This window comes from Diabrotica undecimpunctata, chromosome 5 (assembly GCF_040954645.1).
Source record: "Diabrotica undecimpunctata isolate CICGRU chromosome 5, icDiaUnde3, whole genome shotgun sequence".
In the NCBI taxonomy this organism is placed as follows: domain Eukaryota; kingdom Metazoa; phylum Arthropoda; class Insecta; order Coleoptera; family Chrysomelidae; genus Diabrotica; species Diabrotica undecimpunctata.
This window is the reverse complement of record NC_092807.1, coordinates 79,979,685-80,007,437: the sequence shown is the minus strand read 5'-3', so window position 1 is coordinate 80,007,437 and position 27,753 is coordinate 79,979,685.

Sequence of the window (27,753 nt, the reverse complement as noted above, 5' to 3'; positions counted from 1 at the left end):
TGTAGGCCAATGTGTTTCACAAAACAACTAATCTATAATTTATGTTATCCTATGGTTATTTGTTTCTGATATATGTTTTTCTTTCTAGAGAATATAAAGGTGATAGTTGGACTCGAATATAAAAAGTTCGGAGTCATCTAACCATTTTTAACCATTTTTGAATTTTGATAAACATAGGAGTAATATGTATTTGTCTCCAATTTTTTTACTCGTGCAAATGACCATGTCATCGGTTTATTGAACAATATTGGATTTTTGTGAACTAATTTTCTCTAAATCCATTTTGTAGAGAGTGTAAAGTATTAAACTTAGAATACAACCTTATCGTAACCCAAATCTGAAGACTATTGAAGTTAAATTTTTTTATTGCATTTTCAGAAACTGATAGATTAAAGTAAAATAATCTAACAAAATTGATAAATGAAGTTGGTAGCAAAATTAAGTTTTTAAGTAAATCCTAAAGTAGACATCAATATTACTAGTATTGTAACAGGTTCTAGGGAAGATCTACCCTTTCTGAATACTTACTATAAATCGGACAAATTTTTTCTTTTGCCAGCCAGTAGTCAAACATATTTTTTATCCCTTTCTAAAGGTATATTGTAAATCAGGTAGAATTTTTTTATTTTTTAGCCAATATTCACGTCCATTTATTACATTTATATTTTGTGCAACAACAAACTTGTCGAAAATATATATAAAATATTTGCCGGACTGGCCTATAATTTTTTTTGCGAATAGCTTATTTATTTATCAGTTTATCAGTTTAGATAAATCTATATCTGGGCACATTAAAAAGATTAACCAAAAAAATGTTTTATGTGTATATGTCCCAACCTGTAGGCAACACATATTGTTTTAGTTTTTTAAATCAATGGTTTAATAAATAAGCAGAACAGCTTCCTTCCGCATTGGAGAAGGGCACATATTGAATGTGTTTATATTTTTTAACGCTGAGCGAGCATTTTTAAAATGCGTGTGTTAGCAAATATCCTTTTATTACTCTTTTTTTTTCATTTTTATAGAGGGGGGTCTTCAAAATACATCTCAGTCCAGGACGCCACCTGACTGACCTTAGTGCAGGATTCGTTCTTCATACACACACACACACACACACACACACACACACACACACACACACACACACACACACACACACACACACACACACACAATCACGCTAAGCGATCAACCCTACCCCTGGAAACATGTGTATACCAAACAAAGTATGGGATCCACATGTCCGAAGATCAAACCGGTCACACTTCACTAGTTTAAGTGGTACCTATCTGATCCCCAGGCTTTTCCACCACCCCTCCTCATCGTGTGACTTACGTGAGGAGGCTTATGATCTTAAAAGTTACTTGAGGTGCCCTGGGTAATGAGACACCTCCTGTTTTTAATCCCTATTTACTTTACTGACTCTATAGATTTTACTCTAACTTCACTTCGGGATTTGAGTCCCTAAAAAAAAGCCGATATGGCAAAAGTAAATTTTGTTCTCCTCGCCGGCTGGGCGCCCGAAGTGTGTCCGGCCACCGAGCCCATGCTTGCCGCACATGACCTCAGTGCTCCGGTGTCGCGAAAGGATAAGTGTCACTCGATCCGCCTTAAGAGCCTAATCCGCATCAGCGGTATATAGAAGGCCTGACGGGCCTTCTATATGGATAAGTTAAGTGAATTTACGTTAGAACGTTTAGTAAAATAAAATTGATTTTAATATTACTGTATTTAAAAGAAAAACAACCAATTTTTTTTTTTTTTTGGTTTGGGGGGTCTTCCTTGGCGTTGGGACTATAAAATGCCGGCACAATTCTTACCCTTTTATTTTTACATGATAATTTGTGTGGGTGTGTTGGGGTGTGCATTGCGGGGTGTATATGGCATCCACACACCCCGGTGTATATTGTCCTTATCTAAGTGCCTTGGCACCTGTATCCTCTCGCCAGAGTCCTAAAAATAGATATTTTTTTGGTGGTTGTTTTTCTGATGACTGCATTCTTTTGTTTAACGTCTTTGCGACCATCTCATTCTTCATTTATTCGTTGGGGACCCTATATCCGGCTATTTGCTGTTTAGGTCTTCTGTGTACCGTCCTGGTATTTGCGTTGTAGTTAGTCAGCTCTCTTAACATGCTACTTGGGTGGTTGTTTAGTCCATTGAATAGTTCGTATGCCTTTTTGTCCATTGTGTGAAGGATCCTTGTTTGTCCCGAGTCTCTGTATCAATTTCTCAGAGGTACATATCTCGGTAAGTTCAGGGCATCTCTTATTAGTTGATTTTGTGCTGTTTGTATTTTTTTCCTTTTTGTTTTACAGGTGTGTCCCCACGCAGCAAAGGCATACGAAAGGACTGGCAGGATAATACTATTCGCAATCCTGATTTTGGTCTTAAACCTTAGCTTACTTCTTCTACCAATAAGCGTTGAGAGCTGATTTTTCAGCGCTTTGGCTCTATACGTTTGCATTTATGTGCTGCGTAAATGTGAGTTTTTTGTCTAGTAACACTCCTAGGTATTTGGCCTCGTTTGTCCAATCTACTGGGGTGTTCCCAATCGTTAGTTCTCGGTTCGGTACACTTTTTCTGTTACTAAACATTACAGCCTGTGTTTTATCTGGGTTTAAGGCTATTTTCCATTTGATGCACCATCTTTCGAATCTATTAAGTGCTCTCTGCAGATGATTAGCTGCATGATTTGGATTTCTCCAGCTAACAGCTATTGCTGTGTCGTCGGCGTAAAGACTCAACAGGGATCCTGGTTCTTTTGGCGTGTCGGCCGTATAGATGGTATACAGGTAAGGCAACAAAACAGCTCCCTGAGGCACACCTGCCTCCAGGGTCCCGACTTCGGACAGGGTTGCCCCCGTCCGAACCCTGAACCTTCTGTTGGCTAGGTATGATCCAAGGAGGCATGTCATCGCCTCGCTGTATCCCATAGAGTTCATTTTGTAAATGAGTCCATCATGCCAGACCCTGTCAAATGCTTTACTGACGTCCAGAAATGCTGTTGCCGTGTACATTTTTTCGTTATAGCCTTTTGTTGTAAATTCAGTGAAACGTAGAACTTGTAGTTCGCATGAATGTTCGCTTCTGAATCCAAATTGAGCTTCTGGTATGATGCCTAGTGCTTCCGATTCGTCGTTGAGTCTTTTTAATATAACTCTTTCTTCTATCTTGCTTATTGATGATAATAGGCTGATAGGTCTGTAATTTTGCGGAAATGTGCCATCCTTCCCTGGTTTTTTAATCATGATAATTTGTGCCTCCTTCCATCTATCTGGAAAATATCTTAGTTTGAGCATGTTGTTTACAATGTTCGTTATGTAGACAATAGCTTTGTTGGGTAGATTTTTTAGTGCCCTGTTTGTGAAGTTGTCAGGTCCTGGGGCTTTTTTGGCGTTTGTTAGCTTTATTAGCTCTTTTATTTCTTCGGGAGACGTATGTGTTATTCCTTCTCTGCCCTTTCTTCTCTTTAGTCTTCTGGCTGTTCTTTCTACCTCTTCTTCGAAGTCTATGTCTTCATTGGGATTTTCGTTATTTCTACATGCCCTTTCTAGTTTGTCCTTTAGGACTTTGGCTTTGTCTATTTCCGTGTGGACAATCCCGTTTTCTCCATGTAAGGGGGGTATGGGTTTCTTGCCCTGTCGGAGAATTTTCGATAATTTCCAGAAGGCGGATTTGTTAGGGTCTAATTCTTGGATATAGTTGTCCCAGCTTTCGTTTCTATAATTTCGTAGTTGTCTTTTAACTTCTCTGTCTAGCTCATTTGCAATCCTTTTATCTTCTAATGTTCTAGTACGATAGGCTCTTCTTCTTTTTCTGTTTTTTTCTTTAATTACGTCTTGTAGCTCGTGACTTATATCTCCGAATCTTCCTTTTTGTCTTGTGATTGTTTCGGTTTTGGAGCTGGCATCGATAGCATTAATTATAGTTTCTTCTAGTTTGGTTACGCTGTCTTCTAGTTCTGTGATGTTGTTTATTGTTGGGATGTTACCGATGTTTTCGCTCAAAATTCTTCTGAAGTTTGACCAAGTTGTTATCTTCCTTTTGTGGGGCTGCAAATAGTTTAGTTCTATTGCGCCCAGGGTCAGGACGATTAGATTGTGCGTCGAATCGCCTTCATTTAGAGAGTGTATCTCGTATTGTTGACCCACGTTGTGTAGGATTGCAATGTCTAGATGTGTGGGGAGTTGTCCGTGAAAACAGGTCGGTTCTGTTGGTACGATCACGTAGGTGTTTGGTCTATTTTCGAGATGGCCGCAAAGTCGTCTCCCGTTGTTGTTGGTCGCTCTGTCGAACCAGTTGGGAGATCTCGCATTAAGGTCTCCTATGATTACCGTGGGCTCTTCTGTGTCGAGGATTAGGCTCAAATCTTCATCGAATATCAATTCGTTAGATCTGACATAAGCTGACACTATTTTTAGTGTTTCGTTGTTGGCCTTTAGTCTTACTAGCGTGGCTTCCATTGTGACCAGTCTATCTGGTGTTGGGATGTGTTCATGTTCTATGCCTTTTTTAACTAGTATGGCTGTTTCTCCTGATCTTGCTCTATGGTCAGTTCTATAGATATCGTAGCCTGGAAATTTGGTTTTCTTTCTTTCCACTAGTTTGGTCTCTTGAAGGGCTACGATATCGAGCTCTCATCTATTTATCATCTCGTCCAAAAGGTTGAGTTTTTGGAAAATTCCACCGGAATTCCAGGACCCTATGCGTAGATCTTCCGTATGGTTTGCTAACATTGTCGATTTATTTCACCGAATGAAGTCATCATTTTTGTAGCCCTATCCATTGCGGACATCATCTCCATCATTTTCTTATTATATTCCGTATGGAATGTGGCAATGAGTGCGGCTGCGTCTTGCATCGTTGGGGCCGTTTGTTCTGGGGTTTTCTTAGCTGCTTGTGCGTAGCTGAAGTTGTTGTTGGGTTGAGTGGTCTGCCCGCTGGTTTTACGGGGGCAGGGTTCTTCTTTTTTGAAGCTTTTGAGCATCCTCTGTAGTTGGCCGTATGCGCCTGTTCGCAGTTGGCGCATTTTGGGGCCGTTTCTTTGCTTTTTTCGCACTCATTGCTAAGATGATTTTCACCACACTTCACATATCTGGAGTCGCAGTGGCAAGCCTTTGAACTGTGGTAATAACCCTGGCAGTTGAAACACTGTAGGGTGTCTTTTGTGATCTTGAATTCGTCTTCAAAACGAATCCTCATGTAGCACAAGTTTGTTATTTTGCGTATTTTTTGTATGTCATCCTCTTTGAGGGTGATCATAAAGAAAGGCAGTATTTGTTTTCCCTCTTTTTTTTGAGTACATGTTGCTGACTCTAGTTACGTCAACGTCTTTATTTCTCAATTCATTAAGAATTAATTCGGTGCTTGTGCTCGCCGCTAGCACTTTTAGGATTGCCCTCTTTAATTTGTCGCTGTCTATCGGGTAGGCAATGTACTCTACCTTCGGGGTGTGTTCTTCGAGTGTTTTTATGACTCCTAGGTAATCTTTCCTAGTTTTAGTGTTGATGACAATAGATCTGCCAGATCTGGCAAACTTATTGTCAGAAAAGATACCTTTTTTGCTGCTTTTTACAGGATCGCTTGATGTTCTGCAACCGTCTTTAAGATGATCGCAGGAGGTTTAGGTCTCTTGACGTTAACCTCTGCAGGTATCTGAGGGTCAACGACGTTTTCTTTATCAACTTGGGGTTCTTTCGGTACCTCCAAGTTTTTCTGGGCTTTTTTATTCTGCTTACTTCTTTTTTGAGTTTCTTTGGCAGCTTTTGTGAGCGCTTTATCATTTCTTTCGTGAATTTTCTTTTCCTTTCGAGTTTGTTTCTCGACAATACTCAGTGCTTTTTTCGGTTTCTCGCTACTGTTGACTGATTTCTCAGTAGCGGTGCCTTTTGTTTTTTCCTTTTTTTGGACTTTTGTCCATCCTGCTTCGCTTTTTTCTTTTTCCTGTACCTTCAGTTCTTTTGGCTTTCCTCCGCCTCCAGACGTAGAAGGAGTGGCGATTTCCATCCGGGGTGGACTTCCTGGCCTGGTTATTTCCCACATGGCTTCGTCTCTTTTCTTTTCTTTTAGCTCTTTTCTTTTATTTCTTTCAGTCAGAGCCATTATATGGCCGACCAGCTTCTTGATTTCCTCGTCTTTGCTTTATTTTCTTTCCTTAACTCAGTCATCTGAGTTAGGAGGTCTTGTATTTGGGCATTTGCCTGTTCTTCCCTTTGACGGCTCTCTTTTTGGAGCTGTCTGATCTGTTCGGTCAGTAGATCTACCGACTTATAGAGCCCACTTTCATCTTTTTTCTTAGTTCTTTTTCTTGCTTTCTCTTCTTCTGAGAAGTCAGCGGTTGGCCTTTGCCGTTTTTGCTTCCTGCCTACCTCTGGCTCGGCATTAGTTACGGTGGAGATGATGTCCACTATGGGGGTTATTTCATCGTTTGTTTGGGGGGGGGTTTAATCGACTCGGTGGCCGGGCTCAGCTCTTCGTCGGGAACTTCCATGGTGGTCGAGATGCTGTCGTCTGTTTCTACCTCGCTTTTTTTATCTTCTTCGTCCGGGATGAATGATTTGTCCTTAGAAGTCTCTACGATTAACGCGGATTCGGGGTTTAAATTTGAAGTAAAATCATTGTATAATTTAATTGCAGATGCAACTGACGGGGTGAGTGACTCGGAATTGTCACCGTCTTCTTTTTCTTGTGATGTCACCTGCGTGACATCACTTTTTTGGGGGGAGGGATCACTCATAATGCCGTAAGGCAGTGAACATAAGTGTTCAAAAGACTGTATGGAGTTTGCTACTCAGAAGACTCTGTTTTTGTCTTTCCGCCAAGCCGCTGCCTGACGGTTTTTCTGGGTGTCGTCCCAGCAACCTCTCGGTAGTTCTCTCCCTGATTTCTCAGGGAGTGATCCTCTTCAAGTTTCTCTCACCTCAGAGGCAGGGGCCGTTTATGTCCGACCTAGATTTCAAAACTAGGCCTTACAGTGTCATACCTGTCGACCCACTGAGGTGAACCCGTATTTTTCGCGTAGCTATTACACGAAGCTATTAAAAGCCTCCGCGAGGACCCTATAAAGGCAACCCCTCGGCGGTTTTACTTAAAAATAGCCCTGCATCCGCTTTTCGCTTTGTATGATGACAAAAGCCTGTGCAAAACTCGGTGTCTTACTCACCGGGAGCTGAAAAGCTCCGTTGCGTTTAGGTCGATTGCCCACACCAAAGCACGCTTCGCTGCTCGTCGCTCTTCGCTGCGCGTCAGCCCTGTTCGACTGCTGGAGTCGAACTTACTGATTTCGTTCTTCGTACTTAACGAGCGATAGTTCTCAATAAAATATAAAACGCCCTCTCGTCGCCGAGTCTACGATGAACGCCTACCTGCTAAACCAGATCGTCCTGTGTCATCCAGCGGAATGTCCGCTGTAAGACGGGCATCACTTCCGAAGCACTACCTTCATTTATCCATAGACTTTCAGCAAGGAGGCTCCCTGTGTCTTAATTTTTCGGTCTCAAAAACGTTTTTTTAAGGAATCCCGTTTCAGGTAGCGAGTGAGAGATCGCCATCCCGTCGTCTTTACTACTCTATTTGTTGTCATTCGGTTTTATTGGATGTTCCATTCTACTCTTCTATTTCTTACGCATTTCTCGATGTTCTCCACCTAGCATTTTCGTCGTATATCTGTACTTCTAGCTGTATCCCATAGTGTCTTACCATCAATTATTTAAGTACTTTCATCTCTGCTGTTTCTAATATCCTTTTTGTCCTCTCTGTGTCAGGTCTGGTTTCTGCCGCGTGTGTCATTATTGGTCTGATGACTATTTTGTCTTTGAACTTCTGCCTTTCGTTTCTTTCCCGATATTTTTATTTCTCCATATTGCTTCATTCAGGCAGCCTGCGACTCTGTTTGCTGTATTCACTTGATCTTCCACTTCAGTTTCGAGCTTTCCTTCGCTAGATACTGTGATGCCTAGATGTTTAAACTCAATCACTTTTTCTATTATCTTAACTTCCAGCTCCAATTTACATCTTAGTAAATTTGATGTTCTAACCATACATTTTTTGGGAAAATGAACATGTTAAATTTCTGGTGGATGTATTAAATTGATGCAGCATACGTTAGAAATCATCTTCGCTTTGAGAGAGTAGCATTGAGTCGTCTACATAGCAGATTATTTTGTTTTTCTTCCATTTGGTATCCTTTTTTAGTTCTTACTTTTTTTATTATTTCATCCATAATCAGGTTGAACAATAGAGGACTCAGGGAATCTCCCTGTATTATCCCATTGCCAGTTTTAATAGGGTTGGTTAGTTCTTTTTCTACTTTTACTTGTATTGCGTTGTTTTGGCAGATATTTTTAAATGTTTTGAATATTCCTAGAGGTATCTCTATTGCGTGCAGTAAGTGGATAACGTCTTTTAAATTGACCAGGTCAAATGTCTTCTTAAGGTCCACGAAACATAGATATGCCGGTTTGTTGTATTCTAATGACTTTTCTTGCACTTGCCTCATTATAAATATAGTGTCGGTACATGATCTTCTTGACCTAAAACCTTGTTGTCCTTCTGCGAGTCTTATAATTTCATTTAGTTTATTTGTTATCACTTTGGTTGTTAATTTTGGTATTGTGTTTAATAAATTAATTCGTTTGTAATTTTCCGGATCCAATTTGTCTCCCCTTTATAAAAAGAGGTATTAGGATGCTTGATGTCCATTCTTGAGGAATTATGTTTTGTTCTATTATTTTTTGGATTAGTTTTAATAGTTGTTCTTCTCCTCTGGTCCTCCGTACCTTAGGATTTTGTTCGGTATTCTGTCCTCTCCTGGTGACTTTCTATTTTTTAATTTCCTTAATTCTTCCGTTACCCCTTCTCCTCAATATGTATTTCTTAGTTTGTCGTCACCTCTGGTGTTGGTGGTTCATTATCGTCACCTTTAGCAAATAGGGATCAAATTAATGTAGTCTACCCATGTTTCCTTCTGAATGTAGCTTTTTAGTAGTTTTTTTTCGCTTTTAGTAGTTCGTTCATCTCTTTTCTTTGACCCCTGATCATTCTCCATATTTATTTTTGTGTTTCGTAGAAGTCGTGTTCCATCTGTTTTGAGAATCTCTGCCAGTGTCCCCTTTTTATTTGTCTAACTCAAGTATTCGTTTCATTTTTGATTCGTTTATAGTGGTTGTATGCCTGTTGTATCTGTTGTATTCTGTATTGTAAAAAAACTTTCTTCCTTTCTTTATATTTTGTCTTCACTTCCTGTCTAAACCATGGTGTTTTCTTTTTTTTGATATGTTAGTGTTCGTTACTTTCCTCTCTCCAAGTGATTCTGTTGCTGCGTTATTTATGTTATTTTTGAGTTTTTCCCAGCTTTCCTCGATGTTATCGTTTTCCAATATTTCATTCCCAGCGATCTTCTCTGATATTCTTTTCCTGTATAAGTATTCCGTGAATTCCGTATTTAGTCCTTCGACTTTAATTTTTGTTTGTGTTGGAGCCGCTCTCTTGAGTGGGAAGTATTTCAGGATGATTCATATTTTACATAATACTACACTATGGTCGCTACCTACATCTGCTGAGTTGAGGCATCTTACGTCGATTATTTTCGATGGATGATATCTCTGTTCGTTATAACATAGTCTATCAGAGATCTTTGTCCACGGGTGTTATTAAATGTATATTTGTGTTGGTTTTTATATATATATATATATATATATATATATATATATATATATATATATATATATATATATATATATATATATATATATATATATATATATATTGATATGATATAGGAGAAAGAAAAATAGTGATTAGAAATTTATTTATAAGTTACACATTAGATAATATTAGATATTTGGTTATTTTAATAAGTTATATACTAGAGAATTTTATAAAAATATATTTATGTGAGGGCATTTTTAAGAAATTAGCATATAATAATTGTAAAAAGTTGTATTTTAGTAATTATAATGTGGTAGATATATTTAAGTGAGCCATGTGACTAGGCAACCAACTATACATACTCTCCAAGTGACATTTTAGGAAATAATTGGGAATATAAAGTGGGGTTATAATAATATATTGTTTAAAATGTGTATTTTATTAAATTAGAGTGTTAGTTACTAATTTAAATATTTATTCTGATCTGAAAAGCCTAAATGTCAACAAAATTATCAATAGAAAATTAACGAATTCTCCAAAATGCAGAATTTGACCATTGTTTACGGTCGAACATTCTCGAAATAATGGTTATGTCTGTGGAACGAACATATACTTTTTTCGAGAACATCCATATAGAAGTAATAGAACAAATGGAACATGATCTCTTACCAGATGATTCTGGAACATCCAAAAAGATATAAATACCCGTGATTTGGATTCAAGATGACAGTTTTAGTTTTAGTAAGTCAAAAAGTTTAAGTCAAGCAGTCAGAAAGTTTAGTAAGAAATATGAAAGTTAGTTGGAGTCAGTCAATCAGTTACAAATAGTCCAATTGTTTAATATAGTGAGTTAAATGAAGATTAAAAATTATGCATATATTTTAATGCACATTTATAATTATACACAAATAATTATTGAAGATTAAAAAAGTATATTAGAAGAATATTGGATGGATATTGGAAGAAATTAAAATTATATTATGATTGGAGATTAGTATAAATCAACTTATAATAATTGGATATTGGTATATTGAAAAGAAGAATAAATATAAATGCTGTTTTGCTGGTTTGCTTGGTGGTTTATAAATGCTGGTGAAGAAAACTACTACTACTACTACTAAGGATTTCCACAGTTTTCACTGTCTTCCTTCACTCAACCGTTTTCTCCAATTTTCCCTGTCATTCCAGTCTCCATCTCGCAGGGTTCTTTTCTCCATAGCCTCGTCGATTTCATCTCTGAATGACCTTCGGGGTCTTCCTCTCTTTCTTCTTCCAATCGGGCTCCATTCTGTGATTTTGTTTATCCAGCGTCCTCTGTCCGCTCTTCTGACGTGGCCGTACCAGGATAGTCTCTTCTCCTCTATATAGTCGATTATGTCTGATTGCACTCCCATTCTCCGCTTAATCTCTGCGTTTTCAATTCTGTCTCTTTTTGTAAGTCTACAGCTTCTCCTCAGGAACTCCATTTCTACTGCTCTTATTCTACCTCTATTTCTCTTGTTTATTGTCCAGTTTTCGGACCCATATGTCAGGATACTTCTTGTCAGGGTGTTATATATTCTCTTTTTTGTCTTTATCGTAATGTTCTTATCCCACAACACTGAGTTTAGTTGTCTTATACAGTTTCTTGTTTGTCTCAGTCTGTTGTTTATATCTTCTTCTGTTGTTCCCTGGTTCGATATTATGGTTCCTAAATACTTGAATTTATCTGTTCCATTTATTTGTCTTCCCTCGTCTATCTCTAGGTTTCTCATATCCTTGTTTTCTGTTGTTAGGTATTCGGTTTTCTCTAAGTTTATTTCCATTCCGTTGTTTTTATATTCTTCTTCTAGTTTTCTGAGCATAAAGCTGAGATTTTCTTCATCTTGTGCGATGACTACTTGATCGTCGGCAAAACTTAAGGTGTATAGGTATTCGTCTCTTACTGGTATGCCCATTCCTTCGCACTTTCTCCTCCATGGTTTGAGTGTCTTTTCCAAGAATATTTTAAACAGAGTAGGGGACGTAGCACAGCCTTGTAGAAGTCCTTTTGTCGTCTTAAATGGATTGTAGGCTTTATTTCCACATTTAATAGCTACTTTGTTTTCTTTGTATAGTGCTTTAACTGCTTTTATTAGTGTTTGTCGGATTCCGAGATCATTCATTGCTTCCCATAATTTGACTCTAGGTATTGAGTCATATGCTTTCTTTAGATCAACAAAGGCCAGATGGACCGGTCTACCTTTTGCCATTTTCTTCTCTATCAGTTGTTCTAATGTGTACGTATGATCTAGGCATGATTTTCCTACTGTGAACCCTGCTTGGTCTTCTCCAATTTTTCCTATTATTTCAGTTTCTAGTTTTTCTTTAATAATTTTCCCGTAAAGTCTACCTACCGACGATATTATACTAATTCCTCTATAGTTTTCACATTTTTTCCTGTTTCCTTTCTTATGTATGGATGTGATGTATGCTTTTGTCCATTCCGCAGGTATTTCTTCTCCATTTAGTCCTCTTTCGAACATTCTATGTGGCATGCGGAATAACTTTTCCGTTCCGTTTTTAATTAGTTCGTTTGGTATTCCTCCGGGTCCTTTGGCTTTTTTGTTCTTCAATGTCTTGATTGCTCTCTTAACTTCTGCCAGGCTTATTTATATCTGGTCGTATGCCCCATTTCCTGCATGTTCTATATTCTCTTCCTGAAATTGGGGACGGTTTTCTGTAAGTAGTTCTACGTAGTATTCTTGCCACTCGTTTTCACTAATTTTGCCGATCTGGGTTTTCTCTGTCTTATTTCGTTGAAGTGCTTTTAATATTCGCCATGATTCTGAATTTCTCGTTCCTCCGATATGTCGTTCTATCTCTGTGCATGCTTGTTCCCATCGTTCGTTCTTTTCGTTTGTTACTCTTTTCTTTACCTCTCTGTTTTTCGCTCTATATAGGTCTAAGTCTTCCTGTTTTTTGGTGTTTAGGTATTTTATGTGTAGTTTTTTCTTTTCTTTTATGCATTTCAATGTGTCTTCCCTTAATTTGATATTCTGATGGGTGTTCCTTTGGTCGTCTTCTCCAAGAGCTTCTAAGGCCGCTGAAATCAGGCAGGTTTTTATGTGTTCATGCATTTCATCTAACGTGTCATATCTGAATTCTTCTAGTTTTTGGTCTAGTCTTCTTTTGTATAAATCTTTTATTGATTCTTCCTGCAATAGATGTAATTTGAGCCTCTTTTCGTTTATTGTCGTTCCCGTTGTAACAATCGATGTATGTTTTTGTTTTGTCCAGATATAGGGGAATTCCATCCATGCCACCACAAGTTTGTGATCTGTTCCACACTCTGCCCCTCTTTTCACTCTGATGTCTTTCACTTTGATGGAGCTTTTGTGGTTCATGATAATGTAGTCAATAATGGATCTTAGTTTTCTTGTCTCTTGAGTCCATGTGTACTTATGTATATTTTTGTGTTGGTGAAGAAAAATATATCTTAAATTGGTAGAAGCTGATAACTGAAAAAAGTAATTTCACAAAAACAAGGATAACCGAAGTACGAAGACATTTAGTGGTGATTAGAATCTATATAGTGGAAAACAGTTCATTTAGGCATTCAGTGAAAGAAAGGTACAAAATTTTGTTAATATAATTTAGTTAGTGTCATAACAATTTCAATTTTGAAGATAGTTTGTTTAAATTTTACATTGTCTTTAGAATTTAATTAGTTTTATAAGAATATCAATTTAAAGATGATTTATTTTAAATTTACATTGGCTAGGTTAGATATATATGTGTGTTTCATAATAGTTATAATAAAGATAATTTAAAAAAGTACTTACAAACTAATTCTTTGAGAACCGCGATAAAAACCCTATATATTATATTATTAAAAATACTCATTGCTCATCATTCACAAACAATACATCATAACAATTTGGCGCCCAACGTGGGGCTCTCTATTTAAAAGAATTAGTTTGGGAAGATAAGTGCTCTCATATAATTAAATTAATTATCAGTAGAAAGGAAAAATTATAGATTTTATTTTTAATTATATTTGAACAAGTAAAGTCTCAAAATGTCTCAAGGAAAGAAAGGTACAAGAAGCAAAAAGAATGAAGAAGATGTGGAAGTAGAAACACAACCTATACAAGAGGAGATTTTAGTTCAAGCTCCACAAAATACTGCAGAATGAATCCAGAAAGAGAGGAAAATATCAATATGGCAGCTTTGATGTCATTAATGATGCAGATGAAAAAGACAATGGAAGAGAATTCAAAAGAAATCAAAGAAGACATGAGAAAAATGGAACAGAAAATGGAAGAGAATACAAAGAAAATGGAAGAGAATACGAAAAAAATGGAAGAGAACATGAAAAAAATGGAAGAGAATTATAGAAAATTAGAAAAGAAAATAGAAGATAATAATAATAAAATTGTAAAACAAATAGAAAAACAAATGGATAAAAAACTTGAAGCTGCAGAGAAAAAAGTAGCAAAGGAAATAAAAAGTATACGGAATGACTACAAGAAAAGGATAGACAATGAGAGGACAGAAGTAAAGAGGATTATTCAAGATAATAAAATAGATATAGAACAGAATATAGAGTTGCAGAAATGTAACTTAGAAGTAAAAATTAACGAAGACAGGAGAAACACAGAAGAAAAATTAGACGATATACAACAAAATATCCAAATAAATAGTAATCAAATAAGAAACGTGGAACAGAGAATAGATGATATTTCACAAATGAGAGACATAGGGAGACCTTACTTAAATTTAACAAATGAGACTGGGATTAAATTCTCTGGTAATATAAAAAATTTGCATCCTAGAGTATACATAAATAGTTTAAAACATAAATTAAGATTTGTGAATAATATTAATGATATTAAAGATTATATTAGAATGACATTAAATGACAATGCAGCAACTTGGTTTGCTAGTATTGAAAATGATTTAGATAATTTTCAAACATTTGAAAATAAATTTTTAAATTATTATTGGGGTGAATTAGAGCAAACCAAATTTAGGGAAGTTCTATATTTTGGAAAGTATAATCACAATTTAAAATCAAATATGGTAGATTATGCATTAAAACTGATAACAGTTGCAAAATATTTAGAACCACCACTTAGAGAGGATGAAACAGTCTTAAATGTATCTAGACATTTTGATGCTGATGTTGTGCAAACAGTAACTGTACAAAATATTCAAACAATAGATAGTTTTATTAATTTTATTCAAAGAATACAAAGAGGCAATATGACAAGTAATAATAACAACAGAAAAAACAATAATAACTTTCAATATAATAAAAATGATAATCAACAATATAGACAATCATATAATAATTATAGATATGTTGATAGTTTACAAAATTTTAATAATAATAATAGTAATCAAAATAGACAGAATTGTAATAACAATACTAGTTATAATAGACAACATTTTAATAACAGTACTAATAATAATAGACAAGATTTTAACAATAGAAGAAATACAGAGCGACCTAACTATAACAGACAGGTAAATTGTGTTCGAAGGAATAGAAGCTGCGAAGACAGGGAACGAAATAGTACAAGGCAAGAAAATGTGAGTAGAAGTCATAGTAGGGAAAGACATAGGACATCAGATCCAAGTGGTCAGATACAATCTGACAATTCTAATAATCAAAATTTTGTTCAGTAAACTTTCTCAATTACAAGTTAGGCCATTGCTATTATAAAAAACCTTCTGAATTTATTTCTTTAGATGAAGATAAAATTATTGAATCTATTAATTTAATTTATATAAATGCTTTGGCCAAAAATAAAATGATTAAATTTATGATAGATACTGGTTCAGAAAGTACTTTAGTCTCGGAGAATTTTATTTTTAATACATTAAAACTATCAGATATAATAAAGATTCCAAAAATTAAAATTGTTGGTGCAAATAATAAGAAGTTGGGTGAAATTGATAAACTAGCCAATTTTAAAATTAATATTCTTAATAAAGAAATTAATATGCAAGGATTTATTGTCAAGGATTTATGTGTTGATATATTAATGGGAAATGATGAATTGGAAAAGAGGAAAGTAAATATAGATTTTGAAGAAAAAATGGTAACTTTGGAAGGGCAAATAATTAAATTTATGCAGAAAGATGAGGTGGAAGAAGGAATAAGAGTTGATAGGATATTATTAAAAGAAAATAATGATGTTTATGAAGAAGAAATGTATTTTGATGATAGGGAAATGTCCCAAAAGAATGTAAAGAATAATTATTGTAGTGAATATTTAAGGAATGGAAATTTTAAGCAGATGGATGCCTACGAGGTGGAGTGCGTAAAATTGGAAGCAAGGAATAATAAGTACATAATGAAGAATAATGTTATTTGTAAAGAAGAAGATATGATGAAAGTTTTAAATTGCCCTGAAGAATATAAATCAATAGTCATTTCCATATTGCAGCAACACAAGGGACTTGTCAATAAAGAAAATAGAATTGCACAAAATTATATCCATAGTATAAAAGTTAAAGAAGAAAAAGATTTTAAAACAAAATCATACCCAATACCATATAAATACAGAGAAGAAGTAAACAAAACAATTAATAATATGTTAGAAGATGGAATCATTGAGAAGGCAGACACACGTTTTATAAATCCTATAGTAGTAGTACGTAAAAGATCAGGTGAAATCAGGTTATGTTTGGATGCAAGGAATATTAACAAGATTACTGAAAAGCAATTTGAAGCACCAATGAGTATAGATGGAATACTAGGAAGAATTACAGGAATGTCATTTTTCACTAAAATCGATTTACAGCATAGCTTTTGGTTAATACCTCTAGAAAGAAAAAGTAGACAGTATACAGGATTTCAGATAGATGGAGTAGTATATCAATTCAAAGTAGTACCATTTGGACTTCAATCATCTTGCAGTGCTCTATGTAGATGTCTTCATGATATTTTTGATCAATATGAACATTTTGTAATTCACTACATTGATGATATATTAATTTTTTCTAAAACGGCTGAAGATCATGAGAAACACCTAAAAATTATAGTAAACAAATTAGACAAAGTTGGACTAAAAATAAATCAATAAAAATGTACATTTTTTCAAAAAGAAGTAATATATCTAGGTTATAAACTTAATACTAAGGGAATCGAAATGGATACAGAACAGACACAAGTCATTCAGGAATATAAAACACCACACAATTTAAGAACTTTAAGAGGATTCATTGGAATAATTATTTATTATAAAAGGATGATACCAGATCTAAGTATAAAAGAAATTCCATTACTTGAACTACTGAGAAAAGGTGTAAAATGGAGATGGGATCAGAGAAGAGAACTAGCATTCCAGGAGATTAAAAACATTTTTCTGTCAAATTTGAAAATATACTATCCTGACTACACACAGCCGTTCATATTAAGAACAGATGCATCAATAGAGAGATTATCAGGGGTATTATTACAAATACATGATGGGGTCGAATACCCAATACAATTCATTTCAAGAATCACAAAGCCACATGAAAAGGGTTACTCAGTTTCAGAATTAGAACTAGCAAGTATAATACACTGTGTCACAAAATTAAGATTTTATTTGTTGGGTAATGAATTTACAATAGAAACAGATCACCAAGCTTTAACGTCTATATTAAATAACAAATATGGAAACAGTAGAATACATCGGTGGAGTCTAATACTTAGTGAATACTGCTTTGAAATCAAATACATTTCTGGAAAATCCAATATAGTGGCAGATGCTTTATCAAGGTTAGAAAATACACCACAAAAAGGGCAGCGAACAATAAAAATTGGATTAAATCAATTAGTAGAAAGTAATGGATTATATTCTAAAGAAGAAATTACAAGAGATCAGATCAATTTGAGTGAAAAACAAAAAGTCCTTAAGAAAGATGGAGTTTATTATAAAATAATAAATGGCATAGAAGTATATGTAATAACTAGAACTTTAGCAAAGAAAATATTGAAAAATTTACATAACAATTATATGCATATTGGTTCAAGAAAGATATGGATGCTATTTAGGGACAATTATTTTGCAAAGAATGACATAAGTATAGCAAAAGAAATTACTACCCAATGCCCAATATGTCAACTAAACAAAGAAAAGAATTTCAAAAACCAGAACACATATAAATCTAATGTTGTATATGAAAAACTAAATACAGTTTCCATGGATTTTATTTCAAATTTAGTTCTCAGTCCAACAGGAAAAAAGCATATACTAGTGATAGTTGATTTATATAAAAAAATTATTAAACTATATCCCTGCTCCAGAACAAATGTTAAAACATTAAAATTATATATTAATCAATTTTTCAAAGAAATAGGACCATTTAGAAATTGCATAATAGATAATGCTACATATTTTAACAACCAAAAATTTCGGACATTTTGTGAGAAAAAGGGAATCAACATTCATTTTACAAGTATCAGACATCCTCAGGCAAATCCTGAAGAAAGATATACTAAAGAAGTTATAAAATATTTAAGGATACTGTGCCAAAATCAACATGAAACTTGGCAGCAACATATACCACAAGTAGAATATTTTTTAAATAATACACATAATTTGAATACAGAGGAAGTACCAGAATATTTAATGTTTGGCCATATAGGAAACAGAAACTGGATTAGTGAATATAATCAGGATATGTTAGAACAAGTAATGCAGAAAGTGAATAACCGAATTAGGAGGAAAGCTGAAAAATATATCAGAAGACAAAATCGAAATATAAAAAAACCAATCACATTTCAAAAAGGAGACCTAGTGTTAATTCGTTCACTTAGAAAAAGTAATGTTAAAGAAAACCGTTGTAAGAAATTACAACCAATGTTTGAAGGTCCATACAGAATTGAAAATCAGAATGGACTAAATAGTTATGTGTTAATAGATGCAGAGAATAGACTAAGAGGCATGTTTCATATCAACGACATTTTTCAATATCATGAAGAGAATGAATAATGTTTTCTATACCTTTAACACAAATATAAAAACACTAACAATTCACTGATATATCCATTTTATTCAATAGACTTGATTTGTTAAATAGATGGTAGATTTTATTGTTGTGAATCAATTTGACATCATACTTGATGATTTTATACATATGGAAATTGTTTGTGCCCTAAAAATCATAATTTTGGGGTTAGATACAGAATTGATTGTGTAAATGTCTTTCTAATATAATAAAGTGTAAAACTTATCAATTCATATGGATGAAAGCCTGTTGAAAGGAAATAATTCCTAGATTTTGTCTATAAATAAACATAACACAATAATAGATGATTAGATTATATGTTTATTTTCTCTGTAGCCATCCACTGCTTTATTTGACATAAATTGACATTAATTTATAAGTTACACATTAGATAATATTAGATATTTGGTTATTTTAATAAGTTATATACTAGAGAATTTTATAAAAATATATTTATGTGAGGGCATTTTTAAGAAATTAGCATATAATAATTGTAAAAAGTTGTATTTTAGTAATTATAATGTGGTAGATATATTTAAGTGAGCCATGTGACTAGGCAACCAACTATACATACTCTCCAAGTGACATTTTAGAAAATAATTGGGAATATAAAGTGGGGTTATAATAATATATTGTTTAAAATGTGTATTTTATTAAATTAGAGTGTTAGTTACTAATTTAAATATTTATTCTGATCTGAAAAGCCTAAATGTCAACAAAATTATCAATAGAAAATTAACGAATTCTCCAGAATGCAGAATTTGACCATTGTTTACGGTCGAACATTCTCGAAATAATGGTTATGTCTGTGGAACGAACATATACTTTTTTCGAGAACATCCATATAGAAGTAATAGAACAAATGGAACATGATCTCCTACCAGATGATTCTGGAACATCCAAAAAGATATAAATACCCGTGATTTGGATTCAAGATGACAGTTTTAGTTTTAGTAAGTCAGAAAGTTTAAGTCAAGCAGTCAGAAAGTTTAGTAAGAAATATGAAAGTTAGTTGGAGTCAGTCAATCAGTTACAAATAGTCCAATTGTTTAATATAGTGAGTTAAATGAAGATTAAAAATTATGCATATATTTTAATGCACATTTATAATTATACACAAATAATTATTGAAGATTAAAAAAGTATATTAGAAGAATATTGGATGGATATTGGAAGAAATTAAAATTATATTATGATTGGAGATTAGTATAAATCAACTTATAATAATTGGATATTGGTATATTGAAAAGAAGAATAAATATAAATGCTGTTTTGCTGGTTTGCTTGGTGGTTTATAAATGCTGGTGAAGAAAAATATATCTTAAATTGGTAGAAACTGATAATTGAAAAAAGTAATTTCACAAAAACAAGGATAACCGAAGTACGAAGACATTTAGTGGTGATTAGAATCTATATAGTGGAAAACAGTTCATTTAGGCATTCAGTGAAAGAAAGGTACAAAATTTTGTTAATATAATTTAGTTAGTGTCATAACAATTTCAATTTTGAAGATAGTTTGTTTAAATTTTACATTGTCTATAGAATTTAATCAGTTTTATAAGAATATCAATTTAAAGATAGTTTATTTTAAATTTACATTGGCTAGGTTAGATATATATGTGTGTTTCATAATAGTTATAATAAAGATAATTTAAAAAAGTACTTACAAACTAATTCTTTGAGAACCACGATAAAAACCCTATATATTATATTATTAAAAATACTCATTGCTCATCATTCACAAACAATACATCATAACAATATATATATATATATATATATATATATATATATATATATATATATATATATATATATATATATATATAATTTCAATTTTGAAGATAGTTTGTTTAAATTTTACATTGTTTATAGAATTTAATTAGTTTCATAAGAATTTCAATTTAAAGATAGTTTATTTTAAATTTACATTGGCTAGGTTAGATATATATGTGTGTTTCATAATAGATATAATAAAGATAATTTAAAAAAGTACTTACAAACTAATTCTTTGAGAACCGCGATAAAAACCCTATACATTATATTATTAAAAATACTCATTGCTCATCATTCACAAACAATACATCATAACAATATATATATATATATATATATATATATATATATATATATATATATATATATATATATATATATATATATATATATATATATATATATATATAGCTTAAGTTTAGTTCTTGAATCTTATTTTTTAGTGGATTATATTGGGCTATGGGCTTAGGTTCAGAAAAAAAATTGTTTAGATGCTAAGACATTTTTATATATAATATATTATTAACTAAAAAAAACACTTTACGAAAGACATAATACGGTTTAAAATAAACACTTTTGACTGCATGTAAAATTTCTGTGCTAACAAGTAAACATGTATACATAGACGTCACAAATTAAAATAATATTAAAAGCATATGATAAACCCACTAAGTCACTACATGTAAAGTGTATTTTAAATTTAATATGTTGTTGATTGATGTTAGTTTATCGTTTAAATGATCAGTTATTTTAACATCATAGGCGTTCTGAGGAGATTATCTTTTTGTGTGTTTTTAAATTAAATTAAAATATATCTTGTTTAAATTTTTAACATCTTTTTTATCATTTATTGCGCTATTCTTCTTTTTGATTTATATAGACTCTAGAAGGTCTTTCTTCTTTCTGTTAGGTTTTTTTTAGGATCTTGGTTTTGTTAAAATCAAATCAATGTTTCTTTTTGTTTTCATATTTTGTGAGGGCGGTTGAGTTTTTTTTTGTTATATTTGTGGGAACGTATTCTTGATTTAAGTAGCTGACTGGTTTGTCCAATATATACTCCATCACAATTCGAGCAGGGAATTTCATACACAACATGCGATTTTTTTAATAGAGGGGTTTTTGTTTTTAGTCTTGTAAAATTCTTTTTCAAAAGATTGTGCCCTTTATGAGCAACCATAATGTTATGTTTAGACAGAAGATTTGCAATTTGTTCTGATAACCATTTTATATAGGAGAGAGACAAATAGTTTTTCTTTACCGTGTTGGTTTCATTGTAATTATTGTTATTGTAAAATTTATGCAGTCGCGATTTGAAAGTGTTTTCGATAAGGTGGTGTGGATATAAATTAAGTGTTAGTGCTGTTTTTGCTTCTTTAATAACCCGGGGTCTATTGATAGGATCGGATAATTTAATAGCTCTATCGGCGAGTCCGATAACTAGAGATGTCTTTGAGACAAGGGATGATGAGAGTTGAAATTCAGATATCTCGACGACTAGTTTTTTTTTTGCTATGATCAGACGAGACCAGAATTTCAAATCAAAGTAAAAAAACTCCTTTAATTTTTTATCTAATCAACTTTTAAAACTCGTAGGTGTATTGATTTGGTTCTAGAACCTGTAGTTAGACTGGAGAGATGCAATGAGAGAAAATTTAATTTTCATGCATGAAAATGTGCCTCCATATACCAGTAGAATGCCTACAGACTTCATTGAAGACGACGATGTCACTGTTATGAAGTGGCCTTTTTGCTCACCCGACCTTAACCCTAGACAGCAACTCTGAGATATGCTTAAAGGAAGAATTAGAGCTCACTGTGAAACCTGCTCAGCTAGTACAAGCTGCTTTAAAAGAATGGATCAATCTATCACAACAAAATATTGGCAATTTGTTAAGGAGCATGCTCACGCGAATTGAAGCTTGCACGAGAGCTTAAGGTGATTACACTGACTACTAAAAAAAAACATAAATACGTAAAAACAATTTTAACATTTAGTCGTAGAAATTGAAAATTTTTATATTAATAACTTTAAAGTGGTTTCAATTTCTCATTTCAACAGTTTATCGCTTTTTTTTTGTTAATTTCCATATATTGGTAATTAAATTGCTTTAAAATAACTATTCTTTGACTTCGTTATCTATGTTGTTTTTTTTTTAAATTCGCTTGAAATAAAAAGAAATATCAGATGATTCTATATAAGTTTCTTCTCTTCGTTGTTGATATGGTCTTCTCCTACTTCTTTTAGAAAGTCACTAGGAAAGCTGGTATTTTTTTTCAAACGTGACCGGGAATCAAAAAAACCAGCAAGGGGAAGCAAAACGTAAAATGCACTCCAATAAACCCAGGAAATACGTTCAGTAGAAAACATCTATATATAAAACAATTTCAAGAGAAAATAAACACAGAATCTATAGTTGCATTGTCAAAAGCATTGTTACATATGAAAGCGAAATATGGCTACTAAAGGAGAATTACTTTGAAAGCAACAAAAATGGATTATTGGAGGATAGCGGCTGGTAAAGCATGATGAGTCAGAGTACGAAACGAAAGAATCCAAAAAATCATGGCGGTTCAACATAGGGACCAATGAAAACTGAAAACGAGAAAATACAGGAAGAACCCTCTACCAGTTGAAACAAATCAACATACAGGGAGAAAAAACCCTCTATTAGGAAAAACAAGGCCGTATGTAGCGAGAAACTTCCAACAGTATATATAGTGCATCTTCTGATCTTTTTAGTTTTTTGCATATTAATATTATTGTTTTTTACAAAAATTTTTTTATATACATGCACAATTACCACATCTTCTTTTGCTGTGCTAAGTTTGGTAATTTGTAAACTGTACATAATTTTAATTAATTGTTTATATAATTTGATCTCATAATGTCCATTGTCGTAAAATTTTTCACAAATTTAATATCATTGACTGCTACATGTCTTTTTAAGATAAACTGATGATGCTCTCAGATTAGAAAGCGAAACGTCTTCAATAAATAGATGAAGTAGCCACCTTCTTTGTCTTTTGTTTCTCTACTTTGACCGAAAAACTCACCACTCTTCGAGTGTTCTTTAATTTATATTGGATTGACGGTCGTACTTCTTTTCTCGATATATATATATATATATATATATATATATATATATATATATATATATATATATATATATGTATATATATATATATATAGTTCAGCTCAACAGGCCTCAAAGGCCCAAGGCTTCAACGGTTTTCTTCCATTTCTTTCTATCTTGTGCTAAATTTTTCCAATCTTGTACCCGCAGCGACTTCAGATCTTCTTTTGCCAACTCCAGCCATTTTCTTCGGGGGCGGCCTCTTTTTCTTTTTGTACCAGCCTCCGTGTTTATTAATTCATTGGGAACTCTTCCTTCCTTCATTCTTGCTATATGTCCGAGCCATCTTAATCTTTGAATTTTAGCAAGTCTTGTTATTTTTGGTTGCCCATATATTTGCATTATTTCTTCATTCGTTCTTCTTCGCCAGATGTTCCCCTCTTTTACACCTCCGTATATCCTTCTAAGAATTTTTCGTTCCCATCTATCTAATTTTACTTCCATATCTTTATTTAGTGTCCAGGTCTCGCTAGCATAGAGTACTGTAGGTCGGATAACTGTTGTATATATTCGTTTTTTTGCTGTTCTGGATATTATATTCGACCTCAGTATCTTAGTCAGGCTCCCAGCACTCTTACTACCTTTGGCCATTCTTTTTATGATTTCTTGGTTCTCTTCGTTCCTATTTGTTAGTGTTACTCCCAAGTAATCGAATTGGCTAACAACTTCAAAGTTATATTCTTTACTTGGGCTTTGTATCTTAAAGAACTGTCCTTGATGATTTTCGTTTCCCCTCATCACCATATATTTTGTTTTTTCTTCGTTTATTTCTAAACCATATTCTCTGGCCATTCTCTCTATTCTAGTAAAGATTTCTCTTAATTCTGCAGGTCTCCTTGTTATTAAGGTAACATCATCTGCATATGCTACGCATTGATGCCTGTGATGATATATTGTGCCTCTAGTGTAGATGTTACACTCTCGTAAAATCTTCTCTAAGATCAAATTGAAAAAATCTGTTGATAACGGGTCACCTTGTCGCAGACCTCTATTAGTGATAAAGCTATCCGAAACCCGTCCTTCTAACATGACTTTACTTTTAGTATCATTGAGTATGCATTTAGTCAGTCTTACTATTTTTGGTGGAAATTTAAAATATTCCAGTGCTTCGAATACTCTATTTCTTTTTATAGTATCATATGCCTGTCTAAAATCAATAAACAGCATGTGTAATATTAGGTTGAATTCATATGAGCTAGCTAAAATTTGTTTCATTGTAAAAATTTGGTCTATTACCGATCTGTTTGCTCTGAAACCTGCTTGATATTCACCTAGACAATTTTCAACTTTTGTTTTAATTTTATTTCTAATTGATATGGCCAGAATCTTATACACTGTATCTTGTAGAGCTATTCCCCTGTAATTTTTACATTCTGTAACGTCTCCTTTTTTATGCACTGGACATAAGATTGGTTCTTTCCACTGATTGGGTATTTTTTCTCTGATCCACACTTCGCGTATTAACTCAGCGATTTCTTTTTGCACCATTTCGCCACCTTCTTTTAGAAACTCAGCAATGATACCATTTTCACCAGGTGCTTTGTTGTGTTTTAAGTTTTTTATGATCTCTATAATTTCTTCCTTGGTAGGTACTTCTTCATTTACATCTGGGTCCCTTACTTCTTCATGTTGTAGTTGCGTTTGTTCTCTTTCATCTTGGTCGTCCGTACATAATATGTTCTCGAAATAATTGGCCCACCTTCTTAATTTTTCATCTGTTCCACCTAACAGATTCCCCTCTTCATCTTTATAATATCTTGATGTGGTTTTGTATTGGGTTCGGTCTCGTTTTATTTCTTGGTAGAAATTCCTGACTTGTTTATGTAAAAAATCTTCTTCAATACGAACTAGTTTCTGCTCTAAACTTGACCGCTTCTTCCTTCTACAAATCTTCTTTGCTTCCCGTCTTTTTGCGCCATAAGCTTTTTTACTCTCTTCATTATTTCTTATTATACTATTTATTCTAGCTTTATTTCGGTCATTAATGGCTTTCTTAAAGTCCTCATCATACCAATCCGTTTGTTTACATTGTCTGTTTCCTGTTAATACTGAGTCGGCTGCTTCTTGAATTTTTTCTTCTAGTTGTACCCATCTGCTTTCTATATCATTTACTGTTGTCTGGCTTTTCAGTTTCTCTTCAATTTGCTGCCTGAATTTTTTCTTAACTTCTCCCTCCTGAAGTAGTGCACCGTTATATCTTTTTATTTTTTTACAGCTAGTGTTATTAATTGTGGGTATTATTTGCTCCATTTTAACTTTGACCAAAAAGTGGTCCGAATTTGCATCAGCACCACTGTAACTTCGGCTATCTTTTATGGCTCTCATATGTTTGGCTTCTATTAGTAAATGATCTATTTGGTTTACTGTTTGTCCATCTGGTGATACCCAGGTACCTTTATGAATTTCTTTGTGATCAAAATAAGTGCTCATAATTCGCATATTATGTTCGAAAGCAAATTCTACTACTCTTTTTCCATTCAGATTACTGTCTCTATGATTACTTTTTCCCCCTGTTATTTGTTTGTATATATCCTCCCTGCCAATCTTGGCATTCAAATCTCCTACAATTATTTTTATATCATATGATGGTATTTTGTAAAACATATGTTCTAATTGTTCATAAAAGCTATCTTTAACGTCTTCATCTGTATTTTCTGTTGGTGCATGCACATTTATAAGGGTTACTTTTCTATATTTTCCTCTTATTCTTATTTTACATAATCTGCTTGTGACTGCCTCAAAATCTATTACCAGATTGGCAAATGTTTTCTTGATAAAAAATCCCACCTCAAATACACGTTCATTGTCTCCACTGTTGAAAAACACGTAGTTTCCCACATCCATGGTAAAATTTCCTTTTTGTTTAGTTTCTTGTATAGTTGCAATATCTATCTCATATTTCTCTAACGTATCTGATAAGTTCTTTAGTGCTCCTACTTTAAAAGTCCCTCTAACATTCCATTGTCCTATCATCATCATATTCCGCGCTTTATTCGTTTCCATATTTTCCTGACCACTGTGCCTGTGTAGACTCAGTTTTTTTCATTTTCTCTAGTTTTTCGGTACTATGGTTCCATTTCCACCATTCATCGTTTATACATATTTTCTGATAGCCGACTTTTGTTTCATTACCTTTTCCTTTTTCTTCTTTCGCCATATCTCTTAGCTCTTTCTGTAGTTTGGCTTCGGCTTGGGTTAGATCGTTTTCAATGAAATACCGCGTTCCTCTTAATTTACTCTTATTCTTCATAATAAGTTCTTTATTCTTCATTGTATCTACTTTTACTATCGCCACTGGTGGTTTCCCTTGAGAGGTTCTTATTTTCTGCACATCTTTTATTTTCACATTCAAATTCAATTGATTTGCTATAAAGTTGGTGGCATCTTCCAGTTCCTCATTTTCTTTGAAATCGTGTCCTTTGATCACAATGTTTTGTTTCCGAATTTGTTTATCCATCTTTTCGATCCTGCTTTCCAGGAAATTTACCTTTCCCTTCAACTCACGATTTTCTTTTTTTAAATTGCAAATTTCTTCTTGAAAGATCTGCTGGTCTTTTCGTACTCCTTTAACTTCGTTCATAAGAGCGATCATCATTTCTTTCAATTCGGTGTTATCACAATCTTTCTTAGGTGGAGACCTAGTTAACTTTCTGCTTTTCATGAAAGGGTTTTCATCTTGGTCTTCTTCTTTTTTTTCCTCCCTCTTTCTCTTACCATCGTCAGATTCTTCACTATCCCATTGATTTAATCCTCTTCTGGCGGCCATATTGTTAAAAATATTATAAATCTCTTACCTTATTCCGAACAGTGTTTTGACGTTATAATTCTCACTTACACGCCAATGTATTGTTTTGTAAATAATCACTAATTATTGTCCTTATCGTGAAGGTTCCCCACACCGCGCTACTCGCCTCTTCAACCGATCGGAGCTTGTAGTACTGATTGTTTATTTAGTTTATTCGTTATATTCACTTTTTCGCAGGAAAAACACTTTGTGGATAAATAAACTCGATATATATATGTATATATATATATATATATATATATACATATATATATATATATCCCCTTACCAACCCGACCTGAGGCAGCGTGGTAAGGTATGCCTCGCGACCCCTTATGAATCATTGAAATAAGGGAGGCTGCACCGTAATTGGAAACGGTTGATAAAGCTGCACATGATGATGATGATGATATATATATATATATATATATATATATATAT